At 41.4% G+C, this 18,021-nt stretch overlaps 1 protein-coding gene and 1 long non-coding RNA gene across 2 annotated transcripts in view; one reads left to right on the top strand and one right to left on the bottom strand.

The window, feature by feature from the left end:
- The window catches only part of ppm1lb (protein phosphatase, Mg2+/Mn2+ dependent, 1Lb), a 60,796-nt gene that overhangs the window by 4,624 nt on the left and 38,151 nt on the right, over positions 1–18,021 (top strand). The window lies entirely within an intron of this gene.
- On the bottom strand, positions 11,298–14,206 carry LOC308401141. The gene is made up of 2 exons (XR_013972473.1): positions 13,592–14,206; positions 11,298–11,852 (listed from the first exon to the last, which is right to left on the bottom strand). It is a non-coding gene; the product is annotated as an uncharacterized lncRNA (long non-coding RNA).

Raw genomic sequence — 18,021 nt, 5'->3', positions numbered from 1 at the left:
GGTGCCATGTTCTTTTTAGAGAAGCTGTCCAAACAAGCCACACTTGTTCAGTCTTTTTCTGATTCTGCTGTCATGAACTTTAAACATGCCCTCTGAACATTGCACGGTCTGAGTTTTTGGGGATGCCCATTCCTGGGAAGATTGTAGCTTAGTTTTAACCGTAAACTAAATGCTCCAGAACAGCAAGCTTACCAAACCTTCCACTTTTCTAGAGGTGCAGTTTACCTGGCTGCAGTATGGATGTACTTTGTTTCTCTCAGGAGTCCGGTGAGAAACTTTACTTTTCACATGACTGGATCTGTGTAGTGAATTACTTAGGCCGTTTCAGTAGACGCAAAGTATGGTACAAGGCCTCACAAGAAGTAGCGTACAACTGATGGTCATTACCCAAGCATGGAATAGAAAGAAAACCATAAAAACATAGACAGGTGAGAGGAAGAAGATTGGTGCATCCAAATGTAAATGGCTGCAAAATTTGTTTTTATATTACCAAACTGCGCTGTCCAAGTGTCCAATAGTTTTTGTGTTTAGCCAAAGAGCTCACAATACAAGACTTTCATAGAATTGCCTGAATGCAAGTAGTGAATGAGTGCATGATTTGATACAATAAAAGGTCTGCCCACCCGTGATAACATGATTACTTGTGCATATGGCTGCCCGAATATAAAGCTGATAACTTCCACTCAAGGCAGTGTTTACTTCCTGTTTTTGCTCTGATTTTTATTCTAAAAGTTCTGAGTCAAAGTGGCGGTTCACATCATCATCGCTCTGATTACTCTTTCAGGATGTTGACAAGCTCACTGCCGTTCTTTGTCTGCCATCTTTTTCCCAGTTACAGAACCTCCAAGTCTTCCTTTGTGCTTTTTCTCACTTCATGATAAATTAAGTTTAGAGCGTGAGCCATTTCTTTAATGTTGCTATCTGTGCATTCTTCTGAAAAGCACATCATATGCCAAATTAAGATGAATTCAGATGGCCAGCCTGTACTGCGGTTCGTTTTCAGCCGGTTGGAGGATAGAAGGTAGCAACAGAAGATGGATGTCTTCATTCGTTTGACTCTGTTGATGTTCTGCCAATTCACTGGAACCAATCAGTTTACTACCAGATAAATAAATTATCAGTGAGCGATTGATAACATCTGGAAATCTCCTTTTTTCTTTCATTATCTTTTTGCATCACACACACACACACACACACACACACACACACACACACACACACACACACACACACACACACACACACACAATGCAAATTCAATTTCCAAAGTGTTAAAAATCGGTGTTTAATGTGAGCATACCTTCGGCTGTCCCAGTCATATTAGATACTGGCTCAGTGAGGAGATTTCAGTTAAATGGAGATTGATTTTTAGCTGACACGTGGGAATAACCTGCATGAAAGTGATAACCCTGGGCTCTCTGTCCATTTAATGGCAACATGAGCCATTTGTTCCTTTACCAGGATGTAGAGAGTGAGCCATACTTCACTCCTCCCCGTCTCACTCTCAGGTTGTGGCTTCAGGCAGTGCAAAATTACCTTAACTGTAGAGCATAGAGAAGACATTAACTATAAGCCTGTTTAACCTGAATGCGGGGGCTTTCTCTTGCCGTCTGTTTCCCTATCCTTTTAAGTTTTTGTTCTGTGGATTTCCATCACAGCTCGCTCTCTCATGCTGTTTCGATCAGTGGAGTTTGTGAGTGGGTTGTGATAGATACGGCTCCTAACTGTGAAGGAGGTGACTGCGGCGAGTTCAGAGCAAAGAAGCACAAATAACGTCGAAACCACAGGGACGGTGATCATTTTTAGAGGACTCCTTTCAGTCTTAGCTTGTCCTGAGTTTACCTTTGCTTCAGTTTAAGGCTAAACTTGCTTTCAAGTTTAGTGCAGTTCCTTGAGTTGCAAAGAAGACAAGACTTTTAAAAGGGATCGATGATGGTTCACCTTTTAAACCCCAAGGACACGTTATAGTCAGACAAGCTGTTGTTTGAATTTGAGGTATTTTAATGCGGCTATGTACATGTTTGTGTTTTACCCCAGAAGGGTAGATACCGAGCCGTTTGAATTTCTCCTGAGCTCACTCTCACTGGAGAGATGAAAGAAGACTCGGCATGTGACTAATTGCACTGTTGGCTTTACAGGATTAGAGAGAGAGAGAGCAAATAGAGAGAGCGAGAAGGAGTAGCAAGACCAAGGACACCAACATGTGCCTGGGCGTATGAATATTAATGTGTGTGTATACACACACACACACACACACACACACACACACACACACACACACACACACACACACACACACACACACACACACACGTAGGAAAATATTTAGTATACACATCCAGAAATGCATACACTATTATATATTGTACATATATTTATTAGTTTCAGGTTGGCCATTCTTGTATTTTGCTCGTTTGTGTTGTTGTGTTTGCACATCTCTGTTGCTTGTGGGGCTCGCACACAAGAATTTCACTCGCATGTGCTGTGCCAGTGTGCCTGCACATGTGATGTGACAATAAAAAGTGATTTGATTTGATTTGATTTGTGTGTGTTGCAAGCTTGCAGAGGACGCAGTTGGAGAGAGGGGCAGTTTGATGTTAGAGAGAGAGAAGACTTGAGCAAGAAGCTCAAATTCACCAAAAACCTATTAAGAAGAACCGCCTGCTTCACATCAAGTACACTCAGAAAGTTTATATAACACACTAAGCATGCTCCAGTGTCACATGAATAATGCTGAATGCAAACAATCAAAAGGTTGTAATCAGCTATATTAAGTATTATTATGTTAAAGGAATTGCACAAGTGTTTTATTCACCTCTGCTCTTCTGAGCTTTTAATAGTTCAACTTTTTGGTTCACTTACACTGCTCTCATCAGTGGTGCTTTTGGGCAAACAAAAAAAGCCCTAACTGGACAGTACAGCTGATGTCTAGCAGCTAAGGAAAGCAGCATTTTCTTCAGGATTTTGCCCAAAACAGCTCTAAAGCAAGAGTAAATGGAAACTAGTGTGTGAAAATAGTGCCAACGCTGACAATAAATCAGTCATTGCAGACTTCAGATATAAGTTTGTCTCATGTGGTGCACCGGTTCTGCCAGCCAGCCCATTGCCCACTGTGCTGTTTGCATGCTGGAACACACTATTGAGAGTCATGTGGATTTCAGATACAATTTGCTGTGCTTGCTCCTGGGTTCGGTACGCTGGGGAAGCCAGAGCTGAGCAAAACAGGGAAACATTTGAAAAACCCTCATGCTCGTCTTCTAAATACAAGTTGCAATGATAAAATTCTGTTACTTTGCACATAAAAAAAACCAAAAACCATACTGTATTTAAATTTGGCTGTTCTCTCCTCGAAGGTCGTCTCCTCGGACTGCTTGTAGCCGACTTGTAGACCTCAAACTTGTTCAGAAAGGGAAACCTTTAGTGTCAAATTAACAGACCTTCAAATCAATGACCATGACAGCTGATGACAGCTAGGTTATGCCGAGAAGGAAATGCTAATCTCTTTTAAACGTCAAATCAGTCATGGAGTTGTGCACTGAGAATTCACTCCAGATGGTAAGATGGTGCAAAGCTCTTCTGTAATGTCCTAAAATTTTATGCTGTTTTGGCCACATGAGTATAGTCTTTGATCACCACCCGCCCTACACGGTAGATTTGGCTCGCTGCGATTTTGTAGTCTCTCCAAAATGAAATTTAACTTGAAGGTTTGTTGTTTTATAACCACTCCTCCATAAGCGAAGAAGTCTGAACAGTGTTGTCACATCAAACACTCAGTTTTTTTAGCTTTTAAGAAAACTTTAAACTATAGAGCTACTGAGCTACATACAAACAAGCTTAAGTTGTCTCTAAATAAAAAGATTGCCTACCATCAACAAGCAACCTGACATCTTTAAAACATCTTTCCAAGATGGGACTTTACTAACAGGGTTTAAAAAATAAAGCAAACCAGTGCAGTTTAATTCAGGGAATTCAGGCACACAATATCAGCTTTTCTCCACTTTGGTCTATTGACGTCCAACTGGAAGCCTTGTTTCTATTGACCACTTGGGTATTAGTCACAGCGCGCAGTGGTTAAAGTTCAACTAGCCCTTTGATCAGTGCACTGACAGACCATCGTAGCCCAGTGCAAGCCATTGGAAATAATTGGATTCAGAGTGCAGTGGTGCTGCTGTAGTCTTTTCTGGAAGTCCGATGAGGCTAAAGCATTAGCAGCAGCTCTTAAACTGCATCATAAACTGCTTTTATTAAACTTTTTTTTTTTTTTTTTAAAAAGAGAGAAATGGATCTAATTCTAATCAGTATGACTGCTCATTATTACTCTTACCCTGTTGTACCCAGTTCTGTCACTTGTGATGAAAGCTGACACGCAACATTTCAGCCCCTCCTTGAATTCAAGTGAAGCAGAAAGTGGAGAGTACAGGGAGGTCATGCTCTCTCGGAAAATACTTGTGCAGCAGTGGAGAGAACAGACAGCCAGAGAGTTCTGCCGAAAAGTCTTCTGACCTTTTGGTAATTTGTCCCGGGTAGTCAGGTTCGCCTTATTTGTGGTGACAAGACTGTCAGGGAGCGACTGAGGAGTGGATTCAAGGAGTGAAACGCAGCAAATAAATGAATGAATGAGGCTGCTGCCTGTCAGCTAGCCTAAATGTTTGGCCCTGGAGTAAACATCTGTAATCTCCTCTTGTCCTCTGTCATCATTTTACATGAAATAAATGTTAGTACAGTCTTTCAATTGTACTAACATTTTCTTTGCCTCTGCATAGCCTTAAACCCTTCCACTCTCTTTAAAAGATAAGAGCATTTAGTAAAATATTAAAAAATATATTTCTCAGGTTTGATGGGTGTGTGTACTTGTGTGTCAGGACTGTGCGTGTGTGTATGTGTTTGCCAACAGCATGTAGCACCAGATAAGAGGACCTTCTTCAGCCTCAGTGTGCCATCCTTCCCTGCTGGCACTGACTACTCAATAATTTAACACCCTTGCTGTGAAACACTTCAGCTAAACCCCACCAACTAAATATACAGCTTCCTCCAAGCAGAAAGAGGCCACAAGGTCACCTTTCACACGAACACGTCACATGACATCACGCTGTGCGTGTGGTGCTTCTTAGAGGAGGTCTCAACTTGAGAGTCATTTGCAAAGTTTTAGCTTTGCGATGCTCGCCTTTTCTTTGTCCCCCACCCACTCTTAATCGGGCAGGGCTAGTCTGAGCTGTGATGTTGCTATATGGTGGGTTTGGTAATAGAGCTGTTGTGTTTTGGTGACAGCCCCCCCCCAACCACCTGTCTGTCACCCTGTTTTCCCTTTATCACCCTTTCAATCCCCTCTTTCCGACTCCGCCTGTCTCCGAGGGGGGTTGGCAGTGAGTGAAAGCCGCACAAGCTCTTCGTCTTCAAGGCCATGTCAACCTGTCCCTCCCGCTGCCATGCCAGCTGCTTTCCACGCTCATGGTGAGCAAGAATGTTACCCTATGTGATGCTTTCCCCTAGTTTTAAATACCAAAAGATGCATTCAAAGTATAGCTTTAAAATCCAGTTTCAAACATAGCAAAGCTACAAATCTTGCTCTGAATGCACAATGGTCACCTACAGCAGCACTCAAAAGAAAATGCTATTAGACTGTCTTATGTGTGTTTCTAGGTGATTAACAGTCTCTAAATCTAATCACATGGTTGGAACCCGGCTGCTGCATTTTGTTTTTGAGAGGGGCTGCGTTCATGTGGATGGCTGTTATATAAAGCGCTGAAGTGAAAAAATGCTCACACAGCATTGTCTACAATTTGAATCCAGCTCCAGAAGCCTAACCCTGTATGCGAGCGCCAGCTACTCAATTGTTTGTTTGTCTGCGTGTGATTGGGAAAATAGACGAGTCAGTTGGAGTTTGCCTGCTCGCTGGCAGTGAAGGATGGCGGGAGAAGAATGTTGGCTAAGAGGAGGTAGCGAGCTGCAGCTGTTCAGAGTTAGCAACATTGGTGTGATTGTGTGCGCAAAGAGCCTGAGCCATGATATTTGTATAGCTCACAGTTGTGGCTCTTCCTCCAATTGGACCTGCGGGTAGGGCAGGTGCATCCTCCTAAAAAGAAAACAGGCCTGCTGGATGTGTGCCACTGCCTCTTATCAGTATAAATGCCCAGATGTGGAGTGAGCCAACTTAGATAATTTTTAAGCTTCCAAGGTCACTCATAACAAACTGTCAAACCATTAAGCAATTTTCTTAACCAGCTCAGGGTTGCAGGAAGGCTGGATCTACCCATTTGGGTGAAATAGGGCGACAGGCCACCGCACACTCTCACATCCACCAATTTACCTGGGATGAAATTAGCTTACCTGGAAGAAACCCACAGGGAGAACATGCAAACTCCACACAGAAAGGCCCCAGCCTTGTTGCTGTGAGGCAACACAGAGTTAACCACTTAATCCTTGTTGCCCATAAAAGACTGAATGGTTTGTTTTTTTTATTTATAAAATGAGATTTCTCCCCTATCTCAATTTGAATTGTTTTTTTCTTTTTCTGTCGGTGTGTGTATATTTAAAGTTAGCATGCTGCAGACGGTCTGCCAAACACATGTGCTGCACACATACTGGATCTACCCAGACAAAAGGAATGCAGCTGATATGAATGCTTGATTATTACACATGGTTTCTATTCAGGGGAAGAACGGTGAGCTACAAACCTTGGAATAAACCCGGCGGTGAACCAATCCTGAGCCAGGTTGTCTTTAATTTATGCTATAAGAAAAGCTCATGGGATATGATAAAAAAGACCAGACTCCACAGAATGTCATTAACTTGTGCTTGTGATTAAAATTGGGAGGCAGAGGGACGTTATGCACACATTTGTGTGTGTGTGTGTGATGTCCATTCATTCCCAGGCAGACGATCTATGTTTGTATATCAGGGTCTTGCTGGATCTCTGCCATGAAATCTTGATTATGGCCCTTTGAGATTCATGATCGTAGGATTTTTTTCCCCTCATTCCCCCTGCACAACGCTCCTCAATGAGTTTCCTGTTAAAAAAAAGAAAAAAAAAGAAAAGGAGGCACTAATCTAAAACTAGTAAGGCTTTTGGGTGAACAATCTGCTCTGCAATCTTTAGATGAAGTTGTTTATTCTAAAGAGCAAACAGATGAGGTTGAAGATATAATTGGAAGGGAAAAATGAAGACGGTGTAGAAGGGTAAAGAAGCAGATTGAGGCTTTTTTGTAAACAGACTGGGGAAACGTGTACATGTTCATTAGAGTAACTGCAATAAATAAACGTAATCTTCCAATAGGATTGCGAGTTAATTCCAATCTTTATTGGTCTGACCTTTTTTGTTTGTGTAATCTTAAAGCATGCCAGCAGGGACTGAAGGGCACTGCAAGTTTAGAGCAAGGCCTGCACGTAGCCTGTCTGTGGAAGTGTGAGCTACTGAGTGCATATATGAAGCCTCATGAGGTGTTGTTGGTCTCATTCAGAGAGTCTGAAACAGGTTGGTGATATCCTCTAACCCTAGTGACCTAAATTAGCTTCATTTTTTATAACAGCACTAAGTGCTTTCTGTTATAAAAAATGTCATGGCTTTTTTCTTGTTTAAAACTATCATTGCTTTACATCTCAGTATGTACCAGCATTTAATACTAATGTGGAACTGAAAACATCCATCTATTACTTTCTTCCTCTTTTCCTGTTCAGGGTCGCAGGGGGCAGCTGGAGCCTATTCCAGTTGCCGTAGTTCAAGAGGCAGTGTACACCCTGGACAGGTCACCAGTTGGTAGCAGGGCACAGAAAGACAGACAACCATTTGCGCTCACATTCACACCTGCAGCCAATTTATTATCACCAGTTAACCTAACCCTGCTAACTGCATGCCTTTGGACTGTGGGGAAGCCATGGGGACATGGGGAGAACACGCAAACTCCACGCAGAAAGACCCAGGCCAAGAGGTGGATTCAAACCCACTGTGGGATCCAGCAGTGCTAACTACTGTGCTGCCCTGAAATTGCAACATACAGCTTTCAAATGGATAACATGTTGATTGATGACGCAGACTTAATAAGTAAAGCTACAAGTTTGAAAACAATGAATATTAAAAAGTGTGAAGGCGTACACTTCAGCCAATGTACCCAAATGGAAAAATGAAAGGGTTACAAATGTTCAAAGGTTTTGATATTGCTTCGTTTATTTTACCACCCAAGTAATCATTCAGATTTAAAAACAACAGATCTTCACAGTGAAGGACCTTGATCCAGAGTGTTTGTGTCTTTCTGATTTTTAGTGTGGTTTTGGCGAGTCATTGGCCCCAAAATAGTTATTGGAATAATATAAATTAAACTGTGGCAATGTGATGACTGCATACTGCCACATCCACTGGTACACTGCCAAACAGGACAAACATTTCACTGTTGTTGGAAAGTTTAGTTTTCTTGCCCTTGATTTATGTGACACAATCAGAGAGGCGTCTGATCACTCTCAGATTCATTCTGTGGCCAGTTTTCTGAAATCCTTGGAACAATCATGTACTGCTGCCTCACTCTGATGATTGACCGAGAGCAAATCTGTTATGCAAAATATAACTTCAAATCCTTTTTTATTTAACATACTATTTATGGTCTTTTAAGTCTCATTTTAGTAGTTTGCCTAAAAAGTTTTGCAGAATGCTATTCAAACACATCACATCCTGTGTGTCGATTAAAGGATCTTTCCTTCCCTGTGCTCTGGATCATGGGCTGGTGATGGCTTTGGATGGATGGGTAGTTTTAGAGGCAGATAAGCAGGAATAGTAATTGATTACTGTGGTGCAGAGGAACCTTATAGGGATAATGCTAACACCTCAAGGCTCACAGGATCCCTGCACTCTTCAACTCTGAGCTGAGGCTATAAGGAGCAGAAGAGACAGCAGGGCAGGTTAGATTTACCATAATCCCACTGGGGATAGTGGGATTAAATTCTCTCTGTGGATTCTTATTCTTTTTTTTACATCATCCACATCCTGATCATTTGTATGTGTTTAATTGTTCAATTAAGCTATCTTTTTCCTTTCTGGGGGGCCTTTTTTTTTTAGATTTCTCTAACCCTGTATCTGCTTAACCGTCCAGTACCTTCATCTTACCCAGAGAAATATGTATGTTGCCTTCTTCCTGAGTTGATTTAATGAGTTTATCCAGAAGCAGAGCTGGTAGCTATACTAATGCTGCTCAGAAGGGGAGAGATGCTTTATTGAGGGTGAGAGAAAAAAGGGGAAAATAATGGCTTGGTTGAAATGTGCCTTTATTTAGGGAAGGAGAGAGAAGGAGGACAGAAAGAGAGGGAGAGAGTTGCGGAGATGAGAGGGACTAGGGCTGAACGATTATGGAAAATAATCTAATTGCGATTTTTTGCCCCAATATTGTGATTGCGATGCGATATGCGATTATTTTTTAAGGTCTTTGTCTTCTGTATTATTAAACAAAGACAAGCAATACATCATATAGTATGGCCAATACTATATTACATTAATTTTAAACTGTTCTTTCCTGGAAGACAGACCTCTGTTATGATGACATGAGGTGATGCATGAATTGATGACTGACATTTTTATTTAACTTCTTCAATCACAACAGTATATTTGAACATACACAATAGTTTATTTTTAGCTTACAAACATCTGAGCATAAAGTGCTGACAAGGAACCCTGGTGTAAACATTAAAATGAAAGTCAGTACAATGTGCAGATTGCAGAAATATACATAAAAAAAATCAGTGGCTTTACCACACTCAGTTTTTCGACATCTGTGAACTACTAGACAGTCATTCAATTAAAAAATAATATTAAATAAATAAAACTAATAAATAAAAAATACACACATCTTACTGATCTCTGCAGTCAGTAACATTACACATAAAGTGCAAACATAATAGCAATTGTATAAACACACACACAAACACGCCTTTAAAGTTTAAAGGCGTGAAATTGGACGGTCGGCTAGTTCTGATTAGCGTCACCGCTGTCTCGGTGGAGTTTAATAAACTCGGCCGTCTGCTTCTTGCTATCTAAAATATAACCAGACACTGGTGTAAATTCTCGACTGTCTCATACTTCTGTTTAATAAGTTTTCTGTTTGACGTTTAGTCAGCTGTGTGAAAACTACGGTGGCTGGGAAGTGCAAATCGCAACAAATTAAAAAACCGCAACAAATAAAAAACAAACCACAACAAAATACAAAAAGCCCACAACAAATTACAAAAAGCCCACAACAAATTACAAAAAGCCCACAACAAAATACAAAAAGCCCACAACAAATTACAAAAAGCCCACAACAAATTACAAAAAGCCCACAACAAATTAAAAATCCTTGACGGAAAGGGATTGTCTGAAATACCGGAAGTGACACAAGCGTGATGTCACGAGAGGGGGCGTAGTCAGGGTTTTTGGTTGAGGCGCCACATTTCTGGGCCGAACAAAGCGCTAGCGAAAGAGCGAAAGTACACGGATAACACCAGCTATGGTTCGTACTTGCTGTGCGGTCGGTTGTAAAGTTAGATCGCACGACCGGCAAGGGAATAAGGTTGAAAATGGTTTATCTTTTCATTCTTTCCCCACCTGGAAGCAACATGAGGCAGCTCATGTATCGGATGTTACCAAACGAAGGCGTCTAGCCTGGATAGCAGCTGTGAGACGAGCTGATATCCAGCTCTCTTCCATCTCCAAATATCTGTTGGTGCTCCAGACATTTTCATTCCGGTAAGTTCTAAATATGTTCATATCTTTATAGCCTATTAGTTTTATTTTCGATGCACTCTGAGGTCATAGAAAATTAGAAAAAAACATCCTACTGAGTGATTTTGCAGAACTACCTTCTATTTATAGAGTTACTAATTATTTGGCATTATTGCAGCAAACCAGCCCATGAAATGGATGAAACATCGTGACTGAGTTCCAGCGCTACACAAGGGACCTGCTTCAAACATACCACCATGCCAATCAGATTACTTCTTCCATGTGAGGGTGAAGAGGTGACCCTTCTGGATAAGATGGTGAAGGTTTGCTGCCGTTTTGGTGAACAGTGTGGTAGTAAAACCAGGGGAAAATGAAACTTGCTCCTGTTAAATATTCTTTAGTCTTGTGCTGTATAAATAGCGGTAATTTTTCAGAACATAAATTGAAGTAATTGATAGTAAATAAAGTAACGTTAGTAGTGGGTGATATCGTGTAAATGCTGTCATGATTTTGTGTAAACATTTTGTCCTTTATAAACTATGACATGGATTCTACATTGTAACTGATGTGATGTTCTGTAAGGTGGTTTTAATAAAAAAAAAAAAAAAAAGAGCAAAACTTAGTTTGTTTCTTTATTCAACTTTTGAACAGTGGTACTCAGTCAGTACATATTCAGTAAATGCAAATTATTTACACGGCAGTGCACTTCAGGCATAAATCTAGACCCTTATATAAAACATTATGGGTCATTCCCACAACCCACAGCTTTACTGTGTTCCAGCAAAGATTCCAATAGCAGTGACAACTCCTCCACAGTAGCAGGTGGGATTTTTCTTTTTTGAGGACGGCTCCTTTTACCTGTCACTACAGATGGTCTGTTTATGTTTTGATTGAGAGCAGTTTTTGGTCAGCTGAAGAGGAGAAGTCCATCTTATGGCCAACCTCTGGCTGTATCTTGGTCATATTACCCAGAAAACCCCAGTATGCAGGTTCATCTGTAACAGTCCTTGTGCCACAGATCTGCACTGTTGCTTCTACATTAAACAGAAGAGCAGCGCCATGGATGCAGGTCTCCAGGACTCCGGCCATACAGGTGCAGTGGGCGGCTTCAACCTTCCCTGTGATGCTCACAATGACCCAATGCTGGTTCATTCAGTCTTTGAGAGTGCAGCACCTGAAACATACAAAGTTAATTTAAAGACAAGGACTCTAATGAGCCAAGGCCGACATAAATTTGTTTTATCTACTTTCAAATCCATTTTATCATAAATGTAACAAAGTATTTAGAAAGTTAGCACATACATGTAATTTTCCATTTTTTTTATGTATCCATCTATAGAACGCTGCATGTTATATTCCAAATCTGCCTGTTCTCTTTCAGAAACCTGCCTTCAGAAAATGAACCTAAAGTATGTAATGCAAGGATGTCATCACTTTCAAGATGGAGAAAGCATAAAGTTTGACTTTAGGTGACAATTATGGACACGTAATATGATAAGGAGATTCTGCAGGTCATTAATCAATGTATTATAGTAAAAAATTTATTTTTTGTGACACAGGACACAAACATGGAAGCAAGATATATAATTAGGATTATTTATAATAAATATGAATAAATAATTGCAATTTCTTTAACCATTGAGAATAACTAAATCCTTCAGGACAATGTCACATCAATGCACTGAACTCACTATGGCTACGTTCACACTGCAGGTCTTAATGCTCAATTCCGATTTTTTTTTTTTTTTTTTTTTAAATCTGATTTTGTGTCTGCTTGTTCACACTACAAATAAAATGTGACAGCAAACGCAGTCCTTTGTGAACCCTCAAAGTGGCCCGCATGCGCAAAAGAAGACGTCACACACAACGCGCTCTGTTTAGACCAAACAGCATTGTTTGACTGATGGCCCTTAATATAAAGACTTGTTTCAGACTTTACGTTGTCCAATTTTGCTTTAAGTTATTTTGTTATTTACATATGGCCTAATAATGATCCTTATTGTTGTTTTAGAGAGGAGCGGTGCTTCAAAGGATAGTTGCAGATTTATGTCAGAATCTGCAGATTATACAGTACAAATAAAATGTTCACGTTATCTTCCCAACAGTTTCACTAACATCTGCACGGGATGCACACGAAGCGCTCATGTGTTCTCAATGTCTTCTCCAGCGCTGATAATTGGCATATGTTTTGTGTCAGTGAAATAAAAGACGGATTTAATGCGTCATGACCATTCAAACAGCAGTTGCTTCCTAAAACATCAGATATGTATCGGATTAAGTACCACATACGAAAGTGACCCAGATCGGATTTGAAAATATCGGATTTGTGCTGTTTTTACACCGTCATACCATGATTGGATATGGGTCGCATACGGTCAAAAAAGTCGGATTTGATGCGTTTTCGCGTGCAGTGTGAACGTAGCCAGAGCCTCCAAGTGTTCTCACTCTAATTTGCACCTCATGAATGAATTTATGATTGCACTAATTTGAATGTTCGGGAGGAAATCAAACGCATTTTACTCACAGTGCCCTACAAACGTCACTGCTGTTTAGTTTTCTGTCTTCATTTATGTTGGAAGTGATAGCAGAGTTGTACGTTTGAATTTGTTTCCAAAATCCCTCATTTAGATGGAAGCTAGCGAGCTAACTTCCTGCTAATTTCTAACTCTGTTAAATGTCATATATTCCGTTTCGTTTTCATGGATGCCTGGATGTTAAACTCAATTGTTACACATGGTAGAGCAGAACGCTGATAATTTTATTACAGATGAAAGACTTTAGACAGTTTTTCAACTCTCAGTAATGCCACAGTGATCCTGTGATTTATGGACCTGCAGCAGCGTTTGAGCCCATGCTAGTGACGTCAGACTTAAAGACCGGATAAAGAGTGATATGAACATATCTATAACTTACGGGAATGAAAATGTCTGGAGCACCAACAGATATTTGGAGATGGAAGAGAACTGGATATCAGCTCGTCTCACAGCTGCTATCCAGGCTAGACGCCTTCGTTTGGTAACATCCGATACATGAGCTGCCTCATGTTGCTTCCAGGTGGGGAAAGAATGAAAAGATAAACCATTTTCAACCTTATTCCCTTGCCGGCCGTGCGATCTAACTTTACAACCGACCGCACAGCAAGTACGAACCATAGCTGGTGTTATCCGTGTACTTTCGCTCTTTCGCTAGCGCTTTGTTCGGCCCAGAAATGTGGCGCCTCAACCAAAAACCCTGACCACGCCCCCTCTCATGACATCACGCTTGTGTCACTTCCGGTATTTCAGACAATCCCTTTCCGTCAAGGATTTTTAATTTGTTGTGGGCTTTTTGTAATTTGTTGTGGGCTTTTTGTATTTTGTTGTGGGCTTTTTGTATTTTGTTGTGGGCTTTTTGTATTTTGTTGTGGGCTTTTTGTAATTTGTTGTGGGCTTTTTGTATTTTGTTGTGGGCTTTTTGTATTTTGTTGTGGGCTTTTTGTAATTTGTTGTGGGCTTTTTGTATTTTGTTGTGGGCTTTTTGTAATTTGTTGTGGGCTTTTTGTAATTTGTTGTGGGCTTTTTGTAATTTGTTGTGGTTTGTTTTTTATTTGTTGCGGTTTTTTAATTTGTTGCGATTTGCACTTCCCAGCCACCGTAGAAAACCAAGGAGGAACCCACCCGGGGGATTAATAAAGTTTTATTTTATCTAATCTAATAACTTTAATCTCAGCCAAACCGATTTACTCACGAACAAACAAAACACTGAAAAAAGCCCAACAATAACATTTTTAGGTTGTCTAAGTGACTTATATATTACGTTTAACCCTAGCAGCGAAACTCCGCGGTGATCTGAAAATGATGTGCCGGGAGTTGTGCCGTTCTCGGCCGCATCAGTAATCCTCGAGCTCCCGGCTAGCTGTCGAGCTGGTGGGTAGCAGACGCCTCTGAAAACGTCGAAGCACTTTTGCAAATATGGGATATCTTGATAAACCGAGCAGATATTTGATGTTTACACAACTACTTTCTCGCCTGAAAATATGTTAAAAGTTTATTTTGTGACCCAGAAAGATTAGTATGAGTAATTTTAAAACTTAGTAGCGGCCGCCATTGCTGGAAACTGGAGTTTGGCTGGGCCGCGCTATGAATTCTGGGATATGGTAGTAATTTGGACAGCCTTATAATCGCAGTATAATCGCAGCCTTTGCGGTTAGAAAATTGCACTTGATCATGTCGCGATATTATCGCAAATGCGATATATCGTTCAGCCCTAAGAGGGACTGACAGACAAATAAAAATGCTCCTGGCTTACAGAAGTATAAGTGAAGATAGTGGAAGAGGGAGCTTAAAGCTGCTGTTTGGAGGTGGAGAAAAGGCGGGCAAGAAACTATTTCTTTCAAAGGAGATGAGGATAAAACCGGATGGGCTGAAAGGCAGTGCCTTGCTCGGAGCCTAAAGATTTTCCAGGACGGCAGCAAAACTCCTGTTTGCACCATGTCTATGTAGGTTCACAGACTTAAGGAATCTGTCTGAAGCAAAGAGCTGACAGAAGCTAAACATAGCAAGTTACAAGGCTGAAGTGCCAGTGGAGCTTTATCATCTTTTGATCATAAGTCTGCCAGACCGAAGGCCACGGCACCATGGGGCAGTTCCTCCCCCTCAAGAAAGCATGCCGTACTTTTCCACCTCTTTCGGCCTGTTTTTCATCTCCTCTCTCACACTTGCTCTGTGCCTCTGTTGACCTTTCCCTACAGTAACTGTCTCTGTTTTCTCTCCCTCTCGTCCCCTCCCTTCCATCGCTGCATCCACTCCCCCCCTTCCTTCCGCCTCACCTACTCATCTCTTCTCACTTTTGGATCCCCTCGTGATCCCTTTTGTCCGCAGAAACAGAAATCAAAGTCTGTCATTCGCCCCGAGTGTCTCCAGCTTCGTGCTGGAGGTGCAGCTGGAGGTTGTGTGTGAGGGAGGAATTGGGAACAGTGAAGGACAGGGTTTCTTCGTCTGCATCACAGACTTGATTGATCTGTTGAACTATTTTAGGTGTGATTGTCTATTACATACTCGCTGTATGCTGAAATGTTTAAAGTAGGTTTTAAAGCAGATATTCCCCTCTTCTTCTGTTTTTTTGCCAGTGATGTCTCGTTTTTCTTTTGTGTTTTCCCCATTGCTATTCCACCTGTCTTCTCATTTTTTGCTCTATTACCTGGTGTATCTCTCGCCACCTTGCTATATCTATTTCCCCCCTTCCCTTTGCTTTTATACCTCTGTCCCCCTCCTCGTCATCCTCCCTGCACCCCCTCGCCCCAGCCCACAGAGTCACCTTATCTGTCTGCAGTCTGTCTGACTTATTTATCACTGCTCTGAAATATTAAAGAGTCTGCTTCCTCTAGTCTTGAGGGGAGTCCACCTTACTTGCAACACGTGCATGCGCACACACATACACACAATGTAAATTATAGTGTTTCCAAAGACAGCACAGCGCTACGCATCCTGTCTTTTCAGAGTCTCCTCTTGGCTTTTAGAGACTGACAGACTGCACATGGCATGCTGACAAATTCTGCTCCTTTGAGACCTCTTAGGTACATGTATGCTGTCAGAAAGACTTTTGGCATTTGGGCTTGAGTGACTGCAAGCCAGTGGTACATATGCCTGTTCCTGAACACCAATTAGCATGAGCTGATATCACCATACAAGGGAGTCCTGACTCATGTGAACAAGTAGGATAATTGCTGCTGGTCGCTTTATGGAAACTACAGACTTGTGTTCAAGAGCTGGAAAAAGCTCCGCTTCCGTCACTCACCACTGTAATTCTCAAGAAGTAAAAAGCATCAGCGTGAGGTGCTCCATGGATAGTCAAACAACAGATGTAACCTTTCCCTCTGCACTTTCTGTCTTTCTTTTATTTTGTTCACATCACTATTAATATCCCTGAAATGTTAGCGCAACACCACGAAAGCCTCAGAGAAGAGACTGTCTGAAGGCACGAGGTACTTCCAAATTTGTGTCAAGAAAGCATGAAGCATCAAGCCACGAAGTCTTACAAGCGTATTTTATTTGTTGTTGAACTTGTGAAAGAGCCACATCTGTGTTCCTAACCCTAACAATAAAAGACTAAACATGGTGCCACATCTGGTCAGACACCCAGACTTTTTCCCTCATTCTGCCTTAAGGCACTGTAAACCTGCACATGTTTTTTATGTTTTGATCTTCTATGTTGAGTACATTGAGTTTACATGTCATGAAATGTGCTTTTTAAAAAAATGCCATTGCCATACTCCAAATACATTGGACACTAACTGCTTCCATGTTCCTCCTGCTTGTCAAACTCCATGCAAGCAAGCTTGGGAAGCCTGAGAGTGACATAAGACTTTTAAAACACTGCTTAGAATCACTGAGATGTGTAATGTGTCTTTTTTTTTTTCTGGGTCATCGTTTCAGTCCAGTCACTGTTTCAGTAAGGCTCAGGTGATGTCACAGTTGTTTTAAGCATGTCTTTCTGCAATTTGTAGTATGTGCAGCATGAGCAGCCTGAAGGATATGCATGTCTACACACACCGACACATGGAGAAGGACAGAGGCTCATGGTGGCTTCTATTCTTAGCAGGCAGTCCCATGGGGGTGCAGCGGTGTCTAAGGCTGGAAATGGTGAGCAGGCCAAAGCGGTGTGGGTCTGCTCCATGATGGTTCTGCACCTGCTGTGGAAACTGGGCTACCTCGAAGCCCGGTGGCCCAGCGCCTGCTGGCTTTGTCACTACGCCCACAGCTCTCTCTTTCTCCAGGCATGACAACAAATACGCAAAAAGTCAAAAGGTTGCAAACCAAAAATTAACAAAAATGATTAGAAGCTTGTTCATCCAGAATTATTCCCCATGAGGCAAGCTTATGAGCATCAAGTTAATTTATCAGCTGGGCCATAAGCAGATATTTTGGACGCTTTCCACGCAGAGCTTATTGAACATGGCTGGTCCAAATGGCAACAGTATAGTTTTTGAGCTGTAATGGGCAACATTTAGGATTGTTTTGGAAATTGGGCACCGAGTTCAGAGTTTGGCTACGCATCTTGTCCTCATTATTTTGGACGGGAACTTGGCTATGCTGAAGTTTTGAGCCATCGTGGAGCTGCATGTGTCATCGTCACAACCCCTTCATCTGTCATTAAACTGTTTACCTCTTAAATCAGTGTGACCTGAGGGAATAAGTCATGTTTAAGCTACAAATAAAGGGAAAACATTAGCATCGGTGGGGTCACTGAGTCAGGGAGAAATTAGTTTTGTTGCTTCCAGACTGTAACAGATTCAGTCTTGGTTTTTTTCTCCAGATTGAAGAACACTAGTGTTGAATGACACACTGATCCTGAATCAGACTTTT

This window comes from Rhamphochromis sp. 'chilingali' (genome assembly GCF_963969265.1).
Source record: "Rhamphochromis sp. 'chilingali' genome assembly, chromosome: 8".
Classification (NCBI taxonomy): Eukaryota; Metazoa; Chordata; class Actinopteri; order Cichliformes; family Cichlidae; genus Rhamphochromis; species Rhamphochromis sp. 'chilingali'.
This window is presented reverse-complemented; position numbering and strand designations above follow the sequence as displayed.